Source organism: Anabas testudineus, chromosome 18 (genome assembly GCF_900324465.2).
Source record: "Anabas testudineus chromosome 18, fAnaTes1.2, whole genome shotgun sequence".
In the NCBI taxonomy this organism is placed as follows: domain Eukaryota; kingdom Metazoa; phylum Chordata; class Actinopteri; order Anabantiformes; family Anabantidae; genus Anabas; species Anabas testudineus.
The window spans coordinates 26,595,570-26,614,222 of NC_046627.1; the positions used below are offsets into that span (position 1 = coordinate 26,595,570).

General features: G+C 43.1%; 1 protein-coding gene across 2 annotated transcripts in view; it reads right to left on the reverse strand.

Annotated features, from left to right (window-relative positions):
* Nucleotides 1–15,625, reverse strand: part of nlgn2a (neuroligin 2a) — a 159,010-nt gene extending 143,385 nt beyond the window's left edge. The window contains exons 1-2 of one of the 2 annotated variants that reach the window (XM_026352755.1): nt 15,165–15,625; nt 14,828–14,987 (exon numbers count right to left, since the gene is read on the reverse strand). The gene's annotated coding sequence lies outside the window, so the exon portion shown is untranslated. Of the gene's footprint in view, nt 1–14,827; nt 15,020–15,164 lie in introns of those variants that run through there. The other variant, XM_026352756.1, reaches the window with a different exon arrangement.
* Nucleotides 15,626–18,653: the final 3,028 nt, after the last annotated feature.

The window sequence follows — 18,653 nt, forward strand, 5'->3', positions numbered from 1 at the left end:
TTGGTTTGTCTTGCTGCTGCTTCTTGACTCTTTCTATTCTATGTATGCAGCAAAGCTCTGTCTCTCACTTCATCCCTGCTCTTTCAACCCTTCATTTGATGCTACTTCTCTCCTATTTCCCACTCATCCCCTTTTCCATCACTTTCACTTTTCTCTTTCATTTCTTCTGCATTCAGCCACCCTTCCTCATCTCTTTCCTCCAGCAGAACCCCCTCCCTTGTCCTATTTCACATGTCCTTGCATTTTCTTTCCCTCTCTTCCTTTCAGTCCGTCTTTCATTCCCTGGCGTGAGTGACTGAGTGCTATTGCCCAGGTCTCAGTAATGGGATAATTCTTAACATCAGGGCAGCATCAATGAGCCTACACATCATTCTCTAAAAGCCATCCTTATCATTAAAATAGGGATCTAATCTCCACATCATATGCCATTCACGCACCAAAATGTACACACACATACGCACTTGCTGACCGAATGTCTCATCATCGGGGCCCGGCCATGCTCCAGATCCCATTTTGTTTCTTATCGACTGAGTGCCCCGATCGCAGAGAAGGTTCCTGCTATGAATTCACCTGCAGATAAACACGTAGCCCATAGCATGTTTATCTTCCCTACACATCGGTTAGGAAGCATGTGTGTTGTGTGTGTGGCGGCAGAAGCAGCAGAATGTATGCACTGCAAAGGCCAGATATCCAGCTCAAGGCTATTAAACGAGTGTCACAACAATCTCTAAGTGCAAGATAAATGTATTTATGACAGCATGTGTGTCGATACAATCATATTATTTTACTGCCTTGGAACTGCAATGTCAGTGTGAGGTGAAAGCTAATGCACCTATACACGCCACTATGCTCACAGACCCGCACAAAAAGGTCTATTCCTGCCAGAGCTGAAATATTTGGGCTCGTGAATGGCAGGACCGTCTGTCTGGGGAGCGTTGATGTGTTGCTTTGACTGCCCGTTTCCACCTGTGCCCAGAAATAGCCTGAAAAACACAATCTCTCTGCAACACCTGCTTTGGAGCTTACATAACTGCGAGTGGAGACCACATGGAAACGAGCAGCTAGAATGGAATAAAAAGAGGAGAAATGGATCAGGAAGTTAGGAAAAGCCTGAGTCTGTGAGTTTAGGAATGTGTACTTTATGGTTACTGGAAATCTGAGTGTACATGCTGTAAAAGAGTAATCTGATGTTTAGTGTCAGCAGCCTTTGTCATGCACATGCGCTCTTGCAGAAAGCCAATTAAAAGCTTGGTTATGCGTTTACACGGCAGTTTAATCTGCGTTCTCTAAGAGAAATCTACCTCGGGAAATCAGATTTCTTAAATCCCCATCACGATTTACAGCAACTAGGTTTCCTGTTTACATGACACTTAAAAAATCAGCTTTCTCAAGAAATCCAACTAGAACTTGAGTCCATGTAAACACACTGAATGTTGATCATGTGACCCCAACATCCGCCACAAAAAGACGACCTTTGGCGCAAAACTACATTAAGCATTAACTAGCTTGATGTTCATATGGTGACAAAGTACAAGAATAAAAGGTCAGCAGAATTCTCCACTGTAATCCTCTACAGATGCTCAATAAACATAAACTTACCACTGAAATTACATAATTCTCTAAAACAATTTCAATAGCATGGCAAAAAGTAAACTTCTGAAATTGATATATTTCAACACAAACTCTAACTGCAGTGCCTGCTATCTGAAATATGAAAAAGATACCGCACCAGTCTGGAAGTCTGTATATGACATGTTTAGTCAAGTTTTTCCTCTTTTTCTTCCAAAAGGCCTGAAACTAATTTTGCATACCAGCTTTGGTAGTCAATAATTTGTACCTGCACTTGCCAACATCACTCTATGTGTTGTAGTAGCATCACCTTCCTCTGTCTTCTCTTCATTTCTAATGCATGTGAACTTGTCAGTGCACCTAATGCAAACTCATGAGAGCGGCAAGGCAGCTGTGGATGTGACACAATTTTGCCATAAAGCGAAAAATACATGCAAGACCTAACTGTATCACCTTTAAGTCACTGACAAAAAATGCAGGTATGTCATACTGTGTATGCATGTATTAATTTTTTTTTTGCACATTGAGTGCATTCACACATTTGTGTGAATGGTAATTTGGTAATAATACTAACAATAAGTACTGTTCATGCTTGAGTGACTTTAATGTATGCGGCTGTGTGTGTGTGAGCGTGCTTTGTGTGTCTGCATACATTACTGTATACTTCTTTTTTCACAAATTCTCAAATGACCCTGTGTGATTCAAATGTGTATGCTGTGTGTATACACTCCAGTACAAAAATCCTGATATTCAAATGAGCCTTTGTGCAGAGAACAGTGTGTAGCAGCAGAGTGTTCGCTTAAAGGTTCAAGTTCAAGTGTGTCTTAAAACAACAATCAGGTGCCCATACTAACACTTTTCATGCCATGACCATTCATCCTGTTCATACTTTCCAAGGATACAGCATTTCCTGTCCGACAGCCCATTAAATGAAACTGATGGCGTTCCAAAAATGTATGCAATGTTAATAATATCAAGAGAAAAGTCTTTTCATTACAAAATTCCCTTTTGAAAATCTACTTAATGTGACTAATTTGAAAGGTTGAAGTCTATTATTGTCTTCAGAGCAAACTTTTTAATGCATGTTTGCATAGAGGGAGGACTGTGAACTGGGCCCCCATTACTTAGAAGCATCTCTTATTGGGATGTCTTAAATTACAATAAGGACCGAACGGCTAATTACACTAAGTAAAACTTCTTTTATTACCGATTTAGGCACTGATTACCGAGTGGGTCTTGTTTTAATATACATAGTGAACCTATCCTTTAATGTGTGACCATCCATCCATCTATGTATTTTCTATACTAAGGTTTTTTCCCCCCTTGAAAGTATTTTTTCGTCAATGTAGTATACATTTACATGTTGATGAGCTTCGCCTGTTGATCATAAAGGGGTGTAGAAGTACACAGTACTGCACAAGATATTATTTATATATATAAAGCCAACCAGTGATTCTTGCCTGGGTCTGTATCTTGCATCACTTTAATATGGTAAATGGTGAATGTTAGTACCAATGTTATCACTTAGCAGGGTAGGAGTTGAGAGGCTTATTCTGCCCCAAAATTTATATTACCACTTGGGGTTTGGGTTTAAGGTCTTTAGGTTGAAACAGGTAAAACGTCAAACTTGCATTTTTCAAAACCCCAAAATTTTAATTCATTCACTATTTTTCTATTTTTCAATTTGAATTATTAGAATTATTTTCAAAATCTACTATAACCAAGTAGGATACAGCACTATGAGAGTTCTCAGATATGGGAATACTAGAGGGATGAGACGGCAATGAAAAAAGCCTTCCCCACCGGTCTGATGCTGAGCAATTACAGCTGACGTCAGCTAAGCAGAGCTTTATGATGATGACTGACTGCAAGTCATAATTTACCACCACTTCACTACTTCCAGGTTGAGGATAATGGTGGGGATTAAAGTACAGTAGGTGGATGGGGGCAGTTTTTAAAGAATCATGCGTCATGAAACCTCATCTTACAAGGTAATCCATCCATACAGCTCACTGAAATAAGGTCTTATTTGAGAAGCACACTGCTCGCACACATCTTCTAGCAACATAACATTACAATGGTTCAATGTGTATGGTGTTTTGAAGGTCAGCAAATATTTCTTGACAGAGAACACTGCTGTCCATTATTGATTAAATGTTTTTGGAAGTGTGGGCAAATTATGCCAACTTAATGGAGTTCTAGCTAATACATGTTTGACAAATCACAAATTTCAAAATAGATTAAATTTGGAGAATCTGTAGTTCATTTTAGAGTTTTTGAGCACCCACTCTATTTATAACTTGATTTATGTTTTGTATTTGTTTTTTGGGTTGGAGTTTAAATGGGGTTCAAACCTTTATTAGTCACACAGTGGGGGGAGGCTGCCCCTTTGAGGCACCAAGGGCTCGGGGTTCAGTGTTGTGTCCAAGGACACCTCGACAAGTTGCTAGGAGAGATCAGGAATAAAACCACTAACCCTGGGGTTCGTAGACGACAGCTACACAAGACCTTCTCTATGTACTGTCCCTGAACACAGTACCATTGTGCTACTACTAGACAATTGCCATGTTTTCTAGGTGTACTCATATTAAAGCTACTATTCAAGATTTTAAAAAAACTGTATTAATCCCAGAGGGAAATTGTTTTGCCTTGTTACAGTTTCCCTCAACTCAGACAGAAAGAAAAGGAAGCACAACCAGAAAAGATCCACACCAACACAAATACAGAATAACATCAATACAGAAAACTGAGTATATACCCAATATGTAAAATGAATGAAAATAGGTCAATAAATATTATTATTTTATTATTAATATCAGATATGCAACGCAGTACTTTTTGGCTTGTATTCCTTCTTTAAATTGAAATTACAGGTAATGACAATGGTGGATGTTATTAAGCAGCAGCTTATTCACAATGTCCTGGTGAATAATAATTGGAAATATCATTCTTTATACTGTATAAAATATAATGCATAAAACATGCTGACTGTAGCCTGGCAGGTTTGCTAATCTCTCCAGACTCTGTCACCCCAGGGATAAAACTGAAGTGGTGTTTGATTTTGCACCTATCCTGCCCCAACCAGCTCAATGTGATCATATTATCACTGACCTTGACTTGTGGAACCCTTGGGAACCATTTTACTGTAATGCATAAATCCACAATGTTTAGTTTGCTCTGTGCTCAGCTCTGACTCTAAATCTATGTCTGTCGTGACTGACCTTGAAGTCTGACTTTGACAAGTGTAAATGTAATAACATTATAAATGTTGTACAGTGAATACTCGTGAGCTAGAGAGGGCACTTGGCAGATCAGATTATTCCCTAAAATATATTTACTCTTATGCTGCAGTGACAACTATAGTGAAAAATGCCTGAGGCTAGTAATTGTGCATGTGTGTCTCTGCGTGTGCGTATGAGAATGACAGGGTGAGAGCCACTTAAGCACACAGGAGTCAGCAGTCCTGCAATGTACAACATAATGTGCTCAGACAACAAAGAGGACCACTCTTCTCCACAGGACTTCAGGCTCTAGAATTCCCCCAGATATTAACGGCAGGTGATGAAAGCCGCTGCTATTCCTCATTCTCATAATATGCTTAAAAACATGCGTACAAAAAACATTTTAGTTTAAATAGGGTTTCAAGTCTTAATCTTGCCTGCACAAGGAGTTTAGTTATGATTGCTGGGAAGCTTCTCTTACACATACCTACTCTAAAGATCTGATGCAGCTTAAGATAATCTTAAAGGCGCACTAACTAATGCATATGCTATCTATCCTAATATATATGTTTGCTCTTCTTACACCTGATGCAAAGGGCAATCAGTAGGTCATTTGTTCTGTTACTACATTTTGTTCCAATATTTTAAATGTCTACATAAAGCCATTTCAAACAATGATCGCACATAACTTTTTGTTGCACCATATGAGAATGTATTTCAGAATCTTTCCCCATCGAAAGGCAAAACCCATGTGATTACACCGTTCACCTCTAAAAGTTGATACATAGACAGGTAAACAGACTAACCCATGGCAAACTCCATGAGCGGAATCTCTGAAGACACAAACGGAAATTAACATCGACTGCAAAATCTTTTCCCTCAAGCCTCAGCAACAGTAGGCTACCACATGAGCAGAAAATAATTCATTCACCACCCTCTGGTTATGTGCCGCTCTTCTTAGCCCTGCAGGCATTCTGTACCTTCGAATCTTCATTGTCTTTATCCTTTTCATTTCCACAAGACCACATGGGATGGTGCCAGCTCCCATATGTTAATGCTATTGAGAGCTATCCTTCAGAAAGAACATAAATCCCATTTGTCAATGTTACAGTGATTATCAAACAAAACTAACATACAAAATGCTCATGTAATAACAGTGAGGTAATGATTGCTTCAATATCACCAAGCACAGTTGGAAGCTACTACAGATTAGGAGTAAACCCAGTTCACTATGATGATTGAAGTGCTACCTCATGTGAGTTTTAATGTAACAAACTTTTTCTCACTACACTCCTAACAGAAAATATTTCTCTTTTTTATGCATTCCCCTCTACTTTCACAAGAGAATGTACAGCTTGTGGCTCAAAAAATAAAAATCCCATCCTGCTAGTGGCCCTAGCAGGGGACCTTAGTATATGAATGAATTGTGTATCGGTGAGCCAGGCCTTTAAATCAAACCATCCACCCTCCGTAAGTCAAACCATAGATAACACGTTCCTGGATCTGATCCTTTTAGCACTCCTAAACACTCCGTTAGGCACAGATGAAAACTAGACAGGGGTTAAAGGCTGTGATGCACTATGGAGCGAGGCACAAATAAAACATAAAACAGACACAGGAGACTGCAAGAGGATTTAAGTGCAGAAGGAGTGTAGCAGGAGATGCTCAAAGTATGACATTCTGGAGATTCAGGGAGAAACATAGAAGTACTGGGGTAATAACAAAGGGGGTATGGGAAAAAGAGGAACAATAAAATAGTTTTTGTAAAGTATAAAGAAAAGGCAGAACTTGTTGGGGGAACAACAATAGACCAAAGAGACAGGATAGAAATGAAGAAAATAGACTACTGGATGTTGAGTCAGGGGTGCTGAAAAGCCTCCTTCCATAATCATCGCCAAGAACCTCCTAATTGGTGAATACCCAAGCAGGCACCAGGCGCCCTGCTCTGGAGAACAGGTCAGACAGAGAGCAAGCCAGTGGAAGGAAGTGGGAAACATTTACAGACACAAGGGGATGCCATGAAAAGGTTGAGTAGGTGAGTCTAATGAATTGAAGGGTTGTACAAGAGCAGCATTGACCTCCACCCAACTCCCTGCTCTCTACTTGCCTTAATTCATCCTTCCACCCTCTCTGGCTTTCGCTACCCTGCTGTAAATCTATGAGCAGCTGAATCGACTGAAATTTTGAAAAATACATTTGGCTTCAGTTGATGACACAACTGAGGCTTAGCATGGCCCCAGGTCCTTGTTTGTAACAGTGCAGCCAATGAAAGAAAGACTTTGGGTGAGAGAGGAGGGTGAGAGTGCTCTATGAGGGCCTCTCCAGAGAAATAATTTATGAACGCCCTGATCAATGGGTTAATTAAGTGGAGAGAGGAGAAAATGGAGAGGGCAGGAACTGGTCAGAGTAGCCCGTGGAAAAAGAAAAAGGGTGGAGGGAGAGAAGAGTAAATGAATGGAGGTTAGAAGGGTGACAACAGGAAAGGAAGACAGATTTTGGCAACTGAAGATCTTGAGGATGCAGACTGTGGGAATCAAATTACCTTGTGTGGTTAACTAAACTGACTAGGTTTTTAAATTTCTTAAGTGGTGATTATGAACTATTGGCTCACCTAGTCGGATCAATACAACCCCACCTCTTCAAATTTGTCAAAGACTCACAAAATAAGATGTCAAGAGCTTTCAGACCTTTAGAAAATCAATTCATATATTTACTTGTCAACAAGATCAAGATGTGTGTCAAGTGCACATATACAACAACCATAGTTACAGTTTTGCAGAATGTGAAGTACATTCTCCAGTGAGAAAGACAGAGCACATGTGGTGAAATGTGTTTATTCCCCACAAAAGGTAGAGAGAAAGAAAACGGGGAGAGGAAATCCTGCTGACTTGCAGTTTTATAAATCAACGCCCCCTTTCTCCAATTCCTGATTTTATATCTACTGCAAGTCCCTGGAGTTTAAATCTAAATGGAAAGAGATTGTTTCATGCAGGTACCAGGGGATCTCTGGTTGCTTTCTTCCCAGGCCCTGGCCTTGCTGAAATACCCCTTTTCTAATACATTAAAAGCCATCTAAAAGCAATACATGCTAACATATGCAGACAGGTGAGAAATTATTAGGAAAAACCAACATACAACATCTTAAACTGTCTTCAGATATGCAGGGAAATGCAAACCTATCTAAAAGAAAGCTGTATGGCTCCGTCCTTTCCACTTTCTCATAAATACCTATTGTGATTTTTCCTCCTTAATTCTTTACTCTGTTAGCAGTAAACCTGTGTCCCTGTTCTTCCCGCCTTTATTCAATTTTATTTAACACCAGACCGTCAGGAGGGATGTATAAAGAGCACTACAGGGACTATGAGTCATTTTCACCAAGATACTGTAGCCTGTGGGTAGCAGATAAGTGCACTCAATAAAGTTCAGTGCGAGTCAGAACAGTGACATTTATGTTCCTTGTGCTGTGAAGTGCTACCTTTGAAGGTATAGTCTGCGAAAATCTGCCCATGTGAGGTGTTTGGTCCAGGAGTGATCTGCACAGATTGGAACTGAGCCCCTCTCTGCTGCTACCATTTGTCAGCAGAGGAATTGTTTCAGCCTTAAGAGACAGTGTGAAGAGCCACAGATGAATGATTAAACTAGCACGCACTGTTTTCTCTGAAAGATGGAGGATACACATGCTGCATCCTTAAATAACATGAGAAAACAAAAAGAAAATGTCTTTAGTTCAAATAAATCAAGGGAACAAAGCATGCTAAAGGTTTAGAGGCATTTGGTGTGTGCACACCGGCAGAACATTTCGTGTTTGTGTTCATGTCTATGTGTTTGTGTGCATCCTGAGGGTTGGGGTTTTCTTTGCTGATTGTGACAATAACAGGGATGATCATTGCCTGCTTGGCATCATCGAGTGCGAAAGTGTAACACTGCCATTCTGTGCTCATTCATCACTGTCGTGCCTCTGCTTTCATTTTTAACCAGCAGACACACACACACATACACAAACACACGCAAATTCAACCAGAATCTAGCAGGAGCCTGTCAAGTAAGAGACATCCTAATTCACTATGTAGGAACAGGCTTATTCTTTTCATTAGCGCCCGCCATCATGACAGCTAAAGCCCAGCAGCCTAACAATGCATCAACCAGAGGTAGATGGCACACGGAAGTACTCAAAATGCTCCGTTTGTTTAGAGGAGGGGAAGGGGGTCATGCTCAGTTCTTACAGTAAGGTTGAAGAAGTGATGCACTCATACATGTACCCACACACTATTCAGGCATGGATGTGCATAATGATACTATGAGTATGTCGCTGAAAACAGCTCCTTCAGACAGCAATAGCCCCCAGGAGACGGACAGCGGCAAATGGTATCTCTGCAACCTCAATGCAGCTCTGGTCGTGCCTCAGACTCAGCCGCCGCAACCCGCCGTCACTTATGTCAACAGATGGACATCAAACGGACAACAGCCTAGCCCGTACTACGAGAGACAACCACTGGCTATGCCACCATGGAAGCTCGTTATGTTTGACTGACTGAGACCAGCACTGAGTGTGTGTCTGTGTGCAAGCACAAGAGTGAAATATGTGTTTTACAACCACCCTCATCATTATACCGTGCAGCCACAGTGATAACACTTGAGCATGTTGGCCAACACAGGCAGTACTACTGCTACTGCTGCTGCTGCTTCCCTTGCCAGCATTACCATTCAACTGGTCCTTCTCTAGCTAGTTGTTGGGGCTTCCACTGACAGCTCATACTAATATCTATGGTAGTGTTACACATACTAATGTGTGCGAAACAGCATGGAAGAAACAGCATATAGCGGGTGTTAGAGGTGCAAAATAGAGATGGTGGTGCTCCTCAGCCTTTCTCTTTCTGTGTTCCTTCACAGCTTGCGTTTTTAAAACACTCACCTATTCGCTCTGCAGCTCACTTCCTCCACCACTTTCCATTTCTTGTGACACGTGGGATCACTTGACTTTCAGAGCACATTCTCTCTTCCCCTCTCTGTATGTGTCTGGGGTAAGAAGGCAGGTATAGCAGCCTGCCTACCTGCCTGTCTGCGTGCCTGGATCTAGACCTGTTGACCCAGAGCTTGTTTGTGATGCAGAGGTTTACTATGGTGTACTCGCAAGGACGTAGCTACTCCTGACCTTGAGGTACTATTGTCTGCATCCCCATCGATGGTGAAATGCATCTGTGCTCGTGTGTGTGCTTATAAGTAAAAGAAGCACTGCACAGCTAATACATTAGTCTCTAAACTGACATTACAGTGAGATTTATGCACAAACTCGTTGGGCAATAAAAATGATTTTATTAGGGAATTATGGGTAAAAACAAGGCACAGGTAAAATTCCCATGGATGCAGCAGAGAAACAGAGGGGAAATACAGTCATTCAGTTTGCCAGAGGGATGAGCTGCACCGCTCAGGGCAACATGTCAGTCAATCTGATTGGCCAGGATGAAGGATGTATTTAATCCCAGCTGTTGCTGACTCCAGTGCTGTTGATTCCATCAAATCTGTATTGTGCTTTCTATTCAGGGTCCAACTCTGCAAAACAGAAGCATCAAATCCCACTATAGCCTTCCATTTCTATTATGGATGGAATTATTTGTTCAAAATTCACTCTGTGGTTTTAATCTTTGCAGGTTTTCTATTGTCAGAGGGAATGTGGTGCTGTATCTAACCTCCTCCTGTGTCATACTTAAGAGGGGAGCTGGCCGATGTGTGGTCTGTCGGGTTTCTCGCTGTCTCCATGTTCTCTTTTGGCTTTTATCTCTTTGAAGAAGAGACGAGTAAGGGGTCATTGATCTTGGCTGGTGGTCAGCCAGGTTCTAGCAGGGGGTGATGGTGATGTGAAGGTTGCCGCTGCTGTTGGTTGGAAATTTGAGGAGTGAACATCTTTTTTTTTTTTTTTTTTCAATCAAAATGTGTCAGAGAGTGTTCGACCTTGATCTAACCTTAATGAGCTCACCAGGGATGCTACAGCTCTGTTTGCCTGTGGTTGGCAGACGACACGGGAGAACAGAGGAGACAGAGAAAGAAATGTTTGAAGAGAGTGCGTAAGGGAAAACAATAGAGACAGGGACAAACCAAACAGCAGCAGATATTGCAGCATAAAGGAAAAAAAAAAACAGAGGCAGAGAGTAAGAATGAGGAAGGAAGGAGATGAGAAGAGTAATGGCTCCAACCCCATGTCTCCATCTTGCACTCCAGAAGCTCAGACAAAGGAGAAAGATGGGCCACCGTGGAGGGACTGTGGGACACCAGCACTCTAAGAGAATGACGACAAAACATATGCTGACAGGCTGAGTAGGGAAAATGGAGATACTCAGAGAACAACAATGTGATGTTGTACCTTTCCTCTTTTGTTAGATACCAACACATACGCATGAACTGCATAGTGAAAAAAAATGGTTACAGACCATTTATGGTAAAATGGTTATTAAATATTTGGGTATAATGATTTTACAATGGGATTCTGCAAAAATAACAGAGAATATTGCTTAATGGGGTTTAATGATAAAGAAAAAAATACAGCTACCAGCAATTTAGACATTGCAGCAGTCGTTATGGTGATGTCTGTTGTTTTTTGGTTAATTTCACAGCCTTACACAGACACATGCAGGAAGCACACGTACAAACGGGTAAAAACAAAATACAGGTTTAAAATCTTTACTGGGCTTAACCTTACAAAAAAACGTTGCCATGGCAACGGCACACACACCTTGCAGAAAACCAGCCAGGCTCCCTTTGAACCAAATGAATGAGTCGGCTACAAATGGATTGAGAAGAGAAACAAATGCATACACGAATGAAGAATAAGAGCAATAAAGGAGTCACGCAGAGTATATATGGTCTTACAAAAGCATACTGTCTTAAGCGGGGGAGGGAAATACAGTCCATAAGTCAATTTAATTTTATGGGTAGAGAGTAGTAGCCTACACATGACAACAAAAACACTTAAGAGACTTGATGATTACATGCCGAGGCGAAGTGCTCAAGGGAGAAGGGGAGGAATATTCCCATTGTGAACAGCCTGTTGTCGATAACCCAAGAAAAGAGCATCCACTGGAGAGCTATTCCATTTCATCTGCTTTATTTTCAACTACACAAGCAGACCAAAACAGTTGGTGGTAAGGCTGTGTATTGGCAAGAATCTGGTGACACGAGACATATCATGACACAGATACGATATACTGCGATATATCACGATACTTAAGCCAGGCATGATATGACTTGCAATTTTTTAAATCAGACCATGATGGGGTTTAAATACAACACTAAATTCTCTTCACTAAATGACTCTCTGCCACATAATGAAATATTTATACTTTTTTGAGAATTGATACAGTATCAAAAAACATAACTTTATGATACTTAAATGTATCGATATTTTCTTTCATCCCTAATTGGTGAAGTTGAGCAGCAACACAGATAAGGTCACAGCAACATGTAATACAAGCCAAGGCGATCCCACAGAGATGTGTTTCTGCCTTAGCGCCATAAATTGTTTCCTTAAACGTCTGTAAGCATCTGTGCATACAGGTCTATACAATGGTTGTCAGTTGTACAAGTCGTATCTGTGCAATATATCACACTGAAACCTTCGAGTGAGTTGAACAGTTTGCTACCAAGTCACTCTGCAGGGGTAAGAAAAAAATCCACCAGCAGTCACGAAAGTACACTTGTGCACCTTCAAAGCGGTGACTGACATGCAAAGTTCCCTCCTCAGTTCCTCGTAACATAGGGAAGAAATGAACAACAGCGCCTCCCCGAGGACCTGAGTGTTCAGCCAGCTTTGGCTTTACTAATTTATTTCGACTTTGTTAAACAAACATTTGATTTCATCAGCATTTATCAGATGAGTCTCCAGCTCTCCAGTCAGCATGTCAGCTGTCATAATCCAGATGATTTTTTTTATTTTTTTTTTTACAGATGACATCTCTCACCTAAAATTAGCAGGAGCTGCTGTCATCTCCGCAGTCAGAAAACATCCAAACCCACTGGGGGGACCTGCTGTCACTGATGTATGTACAATTAAAAAATAAATAGTGAGGGGTAAAATTAGCAGCAGTTAGCGGACACACATGGCTTTTAAGGAGTGTGAACATGTGGCTGTGATAGCCATTTCATCCCACCCTGTCACAACACTAGGCTGCATCTGTTGACTGCTTAGCAACCTACGCTAGGAGCCATCAATCTACTCGATGACACGCTTTGAACGCTTCGGCCCCATCTGCCTCCAAGCTTTGCTGCACCTTGCCCACGACGGATGGCATTGAGCAATGGTTTCAAGGGGCCTTGCATGCAATTGAGTTGGACACACACACAGACACAAACTAATGGACAAATTCTTGCACGTAAGATGCCCACACACACAAGTATTGCGCACAGGCCTCCTCGACAAGGCTGATTGTCCTTAGTATTTTTTGTGAGATTAACAGGAGACAGGCATTGCATGGATAAACAGAATATATTGTATTGCATTACAGAATTAGAAAGCAGACATATTTTAGTACCTTATGTTTTTATTCTCCTGCTCTGTGTGTGTCTATATTTCTCTACCAAACACAAATGCCTGCAATCACTCTACACACTGCATTAGCGTGCCACATTTGTCCCTATTAAACATCTTCACAGGTCTTCAAAGTTTCTAGCCAGCCGTCATCAAAATAAATAACAACTCCTCTGTGACAATATCTATTTAGCACAAGGACAGTCGCACATATTCGCCCCGAACACCCTCGCCTCCATTAAAATGCTTTCTCTCCACAGAGGAGATGTCCCTATCTGCTATATAGGGCAGGCTAGCTGCCTAAACCATGGAGAGAAGCTGAGCTGAGCTGAGCAGAGCGGAGCTGCCTTCCCCTTCTCGCCACCGCAGATAAGAACAGAGGTCTTCTTGTCCCTGCTGAATTCTATCATCTAGCAGGCCCTGCCGATCCGAATACCCCACAACACCAGCCACAGCATATAAATGTGCCCTATTCTTCCTGCTCTGTGTGTGCATCTATTTGTGTGTGTGCGCCTGTGTGGAGGGGAGCATTTAGGAAATATGTTCTCATGGCCATGGCGTTTCCTGGGGGTCTTTTGAGTATAAAGACCAAATGAAAAGATGCTCATAATAATTTGAAGGATGGTTTAACTGTTGAAGGAGACTTTTGTGAGTGTGTGTGTGTGTGTGTGTGTGTGTGTGTGTGTGTGTGTGCATCATTTCGACCATCTGTCTGCAACACAGACTGGTTTTCTTGACAAATCTCCCTTCCACTCTTATTATTTTCTAATTCGAGACAATCCACACAACGAGTGGCACGTACAACAACCGCCACATGTTCACTGACACCCAGCACGGATGCAACCTCAGCAAAGCACTTTGATTAATTCTGCTATGAATTCTGCATATGCAAGGATGGAGAAATGAGCTCAGCCTGTCTGAATAGCAGCCTCTGTTTCTCTCATTTCACCAGAGGAGCTCAGAGGCCAGGTCCTCATTAAGGGTACAGAGGATGCATCTCATGTGAGATGAAGGGGAAGCACGCCTACATGAAGCATGAATCATTCACAACAGGTGTGACATCACTACAGCTGATCTACATACATACATACATACATACATACATACAACACACAGAGAGGGGCCACATGTTTTCCCTTAAAAACTGTGCAAGTGCAACTAAATGATATTCAGCCTATGCATGTTCTGAACTGCTAATGATAGATAGACATTTGAATTTTTCTGTGTGCTGTATTTGAATTCATTTTCCACACATACAGTCTTAAAAATTACATTTAGGCAGCAGATGACATCAAATATTACACCTATGGAGGTCGAACTGTTTTTTGCCCCCAAATATCTGTTTGTCCTGCTCCTTTTTTTTTTTTTTTTTTTTAAATCTAACTATAGGTGTCGCACGATTCCAAATGTTAACTGGTTGTTGATTTGGATAAATAATCAGTGGAAGTGATGTTTTCAGTCAGGATGATCTCCAGGGCAGACGCTGGGAATAAACATGGAAACCTCAGCCTCAGCCTACCTGTTACCGTGTGGTCCGCGGGTGCTGGTAGGGTGCTGGTAGGGTGCTGGTAGGGTGCTGGTAGGGTGCCAGATTCCCACTGGCGTTTTGTTGTTTTGGATTTTCCTCCTGAGGTTCCGTCCTCCTCCTCCTCCTACTCCTCTTCACTAAACCTTTCTTCCTGTGGCAGTAAATGTCGAGCGGGCAAAAAAAAAAAAACTCGTTGCTACAAAAATTGTTAAAAAAATAATAAATAAATAAATAAATACAAACAAAATAAAAAATAAAAAAAAAATCTAATCAGCTGTCACCTTTTCCAAACGTCCCCCCCCCCCCCCCCTCTCCGGCTCGGCTCTACCTTGTTCACTCCAGGCGGAGCTGCAGGTGGGACTTCACGACCGCGACCGCGGAGCCTCTCCACCAAACATGAAGCCGCTCGGCTGCATTAACGTTACACTGCACCTCCATGCGAGCAGGCAGCCTAACCCCGCACTCTGCAGCGCGGTGACACGTTAATTCATTTCCCGGTGACAGTCCGGTTCGCCTCCGGGAGGACGTGTGTTTTTAATCGGCGACAGGAGAGACCCCGAATAACCCGGACGTGTGTGCGGAGGTTCGGCGGACAGCCGGGAACAGTCACCTGCGCCGAGCGGCGGTCGCAGCTGCTCAGTTGTATTAAAGCGGGTTTTTCCTCCTTCTCCTTCTTCTTCTCTCTCCTCTTCTGGGACGTCGTCGTTAAATCCTCAGTAAATTCCCTCAGTGAGCGCTCCGACCCCGCCGAGCCGCGGTGCAAGGTGACGGCGGACGCGCTCTGCTCTGCTCCGCTCTGCCTCTGCTTGCCGGCGCTCGCTGCCGTGACCGCGCGCCCGACGTGAGCACGCAAGCTCGTCCCCGCGACGCGTGACGCGCGCCGCAGTGTCCTCCCCAGCAAGCGGGTCGCCTTGGCAACGCTTTCTTGTGACCTCAATATGGTCGCGTTCAGCTCGGCGCGCGTCTCACCGGCGGCATTTCCGCTTTCGTCCAGTGATGAGAATACGTATCAGTCCGCCTGCTTGTACCGAGGCCGCTGCTCTGCGGAGGGATGTGATAAATTAGTGCTGAGGAGTTTCTTTTTTTTTTTTTTTTTTGTTGGAGCATCACTCTCCTCCTCTCCTCTCGCATCCAGCCGGGCAGATCTGCATCAGCATGACGTCAGAGGACGTTAAAGGGATACTACCCTGTTTTATCCCCCCTCCCACCTTCTCTCCTCTTCCATCCCTCCACCCTGCATCTTTCCTTTACCACTATCCCTCCATCCCTCCTTACCTCAGCCTGTCCCCTCCATCTCTCCATCCACCATAACATTTACCCTTTCATGTAGGCTAATGCTTCATTTCTGACTTCATTAATAATTGTGGAGGGATAAATATCACAGCAGCTTTCTGAGCTCCAAATGGGCTATTAAAGAAATTTCATAGTGATACCACAAAATATAAAGCTGATAGAATAAGATTAGGACATACACTCACTAATCAGCCCCTTTTGCAATATAATGCAGATTTACTGGGGTGGGTTTATTTATTTTATGTTCTACTGTTTTTTATTTTGTGTTAGATGGATAGTAACAACCCGCATGGCAGAGTCGCTGATCTCATCATTGCAGTCGGTAATGGCTGCGTGGCGGCAGCACCTGCTCCTCTGGATGCAGCACGGCCACATGTCGGCCGTATTACCAGGGTCATAACACAGCCAAACATCTGCCCCACTCACTGTCCCACTGCACAGCCGTGTATCCACAGTTGGTGGGCTGACGTCTGCCAGGAATTCCTAGCTCGCTGGATAAAAGTCCTCTCAGTAAAAGTTCAAGAAATTGTGCTCCATCTTTTCTCGTTTTCAGGTTTTTTTTCTCTCTGCAGTCACTTAAGCTGAAGTATAATGAGTGCCACCCCCAGAGACATCCAAATGATGCCCATGTGCTCCCAGGCAGCATCCTGGAAAAGATCTCATTTTAGAGGAGATTTACTGCTCAACGTCCATGTGCCAGTGTTCATTCACTTCCTCGTATAAACCCCAGGCAGGGCTGCTCCTGCGCTCGTGTGGAGAGTCAGGCTGTCGTCAATCTGCCCAAACATCATGTCAGCCCCGTCCTGCTTTTTACCTTCGGACACCTCGAACTACCTGAGGGACAACGGATGATGGCAGGGCCAGAAGAAGAGAGACTGCTGTGGGGCTACAATCGCGGCTATCAAGACAAATTGTCTTTGCTGGTGGATGTACATTCCCCCAGTGATATCCCATCAGGCCAAGGTGAGGAGGTAGAGTGTGTGTGTGTGTGTGTGTGTGCGTGTGTCCTACACTTCATAGACTCTACCCAGGCGCCAGAGGTAATGGCCCACGAGGCAACCGTGACGGCTGAACCCACGCGTGTGCACAGCGCCTGCTTCACACTACTCCTTGTGAAACAGTGGCAAACACATGTATCATGACATGCGCTGGTCCCATGCGGCCTCCTTCCTTGCTCGCATGTAACAACACAAGCATACATCATGTTAATTCAACACGATGCACATGTGCCGCTGTGGAGCCCCAGGGGGAGCTTTTGGCCTGTGGAGGACGCCTCTGCGGTGTTGGTGTGTTTATTCTCAGGCCTCCAGGACACTGTACGTGTCCATACTGTAAGCCACAATCGCTCACACGCACACGCCTGTGGCTTTAATATTGCATTAACAACGGGCTGCAACAACTGCTACATTTTGCGACATTACAATCAAATAATTTGTTTGCTTGGAGGTGTATGCAATAATATGTCACTGCAATCGCATGAAGCCATTAACCTTTCTGTCTGAGGGACCCAGACTGTGCGGAAAGCCCATTTTCTCTCCGCCTAATTTACTTTCCTGCAACCTAACCTATTGAGCATGCCCACAAATCCCTCCTGTGTTTGCAGACTGTGAGAGCCCGCTCTGTCACAGAGATTAACGCCGACTATCAAAGAGGGACAATTATTTGTTTGTTTAGGACACATTCTGAGGTCTGTGCTGCTGCACACGCTCACCTGTGCAAAAGCACGCATCACACGCATAATTACAAGCTATCATTCCTGCAAAGGCCTGCGAAGATGTCATTCCACATAAGTGAGAACTAACTCCAGCTAGCGGGTGCCAGGAGCTTTTAATTTACAAAGCTGTTTCGGGGGAAAAGAGACTGCTTTAGCGCAGTCCAACGGTAGCTTGCCAGGAGAGGGAGAGGAGGCTGCACATCACAAAACGCATTATGTGAAATGTGTTCATCCTCCTCCTGCTCCTGCAGCAGTGATCATCGCTGGATGTTGAAAATCTGTCTCCTCCTCCTCCTCCTCTGTGCTCTTACCTTGTCCTCTGTGTTCTCACCCCTACATCTCTAAACCTCTAAACACACCCTGGTTTCCTCTTCTACACGTCTGTCTGTAATTTCTCTTCATTTCCTTGTAGTTTCACATTTATTCTCCCTTCCCACAGAACCTCTCTGCTTCTAATTTTTGGCATTACTGGACAAACAAACGTTTTATTCTCTCTGTCTCTCTGTCACTGATATCTTTCTGTTTCTGTAGTCAGACAGCTGACAGCTCACTTGATCAAGACTCTCCCTTCCAACCAAGGCTAACATTATTTTCTGGGTTCTAAGCATCAGACAAGAGGAGCTGCATTAACAGACAGCTGGACTTAACACAGCCGACAAGCAGAAACACAGTAATCACGTTTGAGAAAGTTTAGCAAAGTAAATCGTGTTTACTTCCAAAAACTCTTTTCCCCATCCACTCTACACGCTCAGATTATCCACTTTTAAGCTGCACTAGAAAATGTTCTAACATTAAAAATAGGCCAGATTA